The sequence below is a fragment of the Chrysochloris asiatica genome, unplaced genomic scaffold, assembly GCF_000296735.1.
Source record: "Chrysochloris asiatica unplaced genomic scaffold, ChrAsi1.0 scaffold00020, whole genome shotgun sequence".
In the NCBI taxonomy this organism is placed as follows: domain Eukaryota; kingdom Metazoa; phylum Chordata; class Mammalia; order Afrosoricida; family Chrysochloridae; genus Chrysochloris; species Chrysochloris asiatica.
This window is the reverse complement of record NW_006408538.1, coordinates 13,340,049-13,343,401: the sequence shown is the minus strand read 5'-3', so window position 1 is coordinate 13,343,401 and position 3,353 is coordinate 13,340,049.

The following is a 3,353-nucleotide window of genomic DNA, read 5'->3' as shown; positions in this document are numbered from 1 at the left end:
AAAACAACAGCAACACTGTACCTAACAACAACAACAACAGTGTCACACTCTCTGCCCCAACAATTCTTCTTCTAGAAAGTAATCACCCACAGGAACAATAGTACACACACAGATAGATATTCACTGCAGACAACCTGTGTGTTGGAAAATATGGGAACAGTTATGCAAGCCAGGGTGAGTCCACAGGGTGAATACGAGGCAGCAGTTACAACAAATGAGACAAACTTATATGAACTGACATGGGAAGATCTCCAAGACATATGGAAAGCAGGAAAAAGCACGGCTGCAGAGCAATATGTGAGGTGTGTATATAAAACGCCCCAAACAAATCCAAATGACATATGCACATATGAGTCAAATGGCAGGAGAATGAGCCGTAGGGAAACATGCTAAAATGTAAACAGTAGTTACCCCTGGGAAAGGATAGGGCTGAGAGGAGGAGGTAATGTAGAATGTATTCTAATTGTTGTAGAAATACTGTTTATTCTGTGTGCTCAGGCGTTCTTTCCCCAATTGAGGATGTGCCCTGGATTCACTAGTGTGATTTTAAAACAAAGTCAAACTGCAGGCTCAAGCAACTCTTGGTGGAAGCGAATCTTCCAAGCAAGAAGGAGGAGATGGTGGATTTCTTGGGTCCCTGAGGCCACTGGGGAAAACAGAGGGGCAAGTGAGACTGCCCAGAACTCAGCCTCTATCCATTTCTAGAAGCCCCTTGGTGCAGTGTGTGCTGAAACCTCCACCTGTTGCCCCCGCACCCCCAGAGCTGTCCTAACATTGTTGCAGTGATCCATAGCTCCTCACACCTAACAGGTCTGTTGGTATTGTAACTGGTTTGGCCTGTACCATCGCTCCAACAAGGGCTGTACACAGATGATGGTGGGTATGAAGCTCATTCGATGCAAGAGGAAACTGTAACTCAGAATCACATGCAACAGGGCAGGACTAGAGGAAGCTGGAAGTCCCACAATGGGGAAAAAGGAAGTTATTCTCTAGAAGAGTCAGGAGTGGGGTCCCCTGTGGAGGAGGAAGGGGGTGGGCAGTAGTAGGAAGGAGATGGAAGTTTAGGGTGGGAAGTCTCCTATACCCGGAGGGGCAAGAACAAACTTTCCTTTCCATGTGGACGGGAGAGTCCCTCAAGCCTCCCCAAGCTTCACTCCTTCCATTTCTGCCCTTTCCTTGCTCCGTGGTATCATAGCAGCTTGGAGCACTAACCCTGGAGTCCATCAAATCAGGATTGTCTGCCTCCTCTTAGCTTTGACATCACAAGCAAATACTTACCTTCCAGAGCTTCCATTTCTCATCTGAAGACGAGGAAACATCTCACAGGTCTGTCGTGACTATTTCTGAAGCCATGTTGACAATTGTTAGTTACTATCCCGTGGACTCGACTCACGCAACCGTATATACCTGTCACAGAATGAAACATTGCTGGGTATTATACTGTCCTCACAAACGTTCTATGGTGAGCTCATTGTTACAGTTAATCCTTTGCAGGTACCCCTCATTTTCACTGCTGCTCCATTTTACCAAATACGATGTTCTTTACTAGTGATTAATCTTTCCTGATGATGTGTATCAAGTAATCATGTCAAATTCTTGACATACTAAATCTTGATAAATGGTGGTTGCTTAATTACTCCTGGATCATGGATAATAACTAGGCAGTGTAGGAGTTGGGGAGAAGAACCTTTGAAAAAAGACTTCAAATCCAGCACAATTCCAGACATGCTACTTTTTTTTTTTTAAATCACCTAAAATAACAAATGTTCAGTTTATTTCCAAAACCAGGAAATAAAGATTTTTCAGAATTCAGAACTTTTTAGATTTGAGATGTAAAATATAAGTACATCAAACCCAGAGCAAACTCTGGGGCAGCCAATCCATGATCAAAAGTAGTCATTTTTTTGGGGCAGCAAAACATATGAATACCCACACCAAGGGAGTCCAACAAATTCAATAAATATTGTCATAGCAGTTCAAGCCAGGTTTTGCTACCAATGAGTCACAGAAATCGAAGGTTCTCAGAATATTGGGAGTTTCAGGATTTGGACTAGGGATTCCAGACTGAACCCCTTATATTCTCAGATTATATTTCCACTCACAGAATACTTTCACTGCACAGCTACAGCTCTGGCAAGAAGGCATTCTTTCACACATACACCCTTTTTTTAAGGTTTGGAGTCTTTTATATATAAAGTATTTTCTTTTTTGTGAATTTTGCTGACAACACACAGAGCAGAAAGAACATATATCAAATCCACAATTTCTACATATACAATTAGGTGACATTGATCATATTCTTCAAGCTATGCAGCCATTTCACCCTCCTTTTCTGAGCTGTTCTTCCCCCCCAGACATAAACTCTCTGCCCTGTGAGGTGCCTCTCTCATCTTTCCAGTTGCTGTTGTTGATTCCATACCACCCACTGCCAGGGAGTATATTGTTACTCAAAGCAACCCCATAGAACAGAGTAGGGCTGTTTATGAAAACAGACAACCCCATCTTTTCCCCCTGGAGCAGTTGGTGGGTTTGAACCTCTGACCTTGTGGTTAACAGTCCAATGCTTGACCCACTGCACCACCAGGGCCCGTTTGATTCCATGTAAACATGTAGTTCTTCTAGGATGACAATGCTCAAGGCTTTATTTATTTATTTATTTATTTATTTATATTTGTTAAGCTAAACTACTGTTTAGTTTTAAGAATCCTTAAGGGGCAGTGGCATCACTAGTGGAGTGGAGGAGGTTGGTATGAACCTCATTGGGTGACACTATCAGAGGGGGTGATGCCAAAATGTCTATAAAATTTTGGGCAGTGTTGTAGAAGAAATTTCTAATTTTTTATAAAAATATCTCTGTGGTTAGTTATAACAACAAAAACACTTTTTATATGCTTAGCTTTCATGAATCAATAGCTGTATGCTAATTTACTTTTTAACTCTTCAAATGCTCTTGGGTCCGAGCTGTCATTATTATCCGATTACAATGACACTTCAAATCATGTGATTCAGCCTGCACAAGCTACAACCACCTGCAGTTGTTTTCATTGCTGCTGTGGTTTTACAGTCACTGATTTTGTCCAAACTGCACCTATTTTAGTTACAATGTTGTAGTAAGTGGAATTTGTGAATCTGTATCAATAACTGATCATACGTTATCTCTTGAAATGATTGAACATCAACTCTTTCTTTTTGATACAGTGACTGTGGATTCCTTCCATCTTCTTTTGGTGCTTTCTGCATCGTTGAATATTTTCCCCATAGAATCTTGTAGTACTTTGTTGTTAGTATACATATACATCAAAAAACAATACATTTAAGCAATATATAGCTATATTTATTACATACTACTCTAA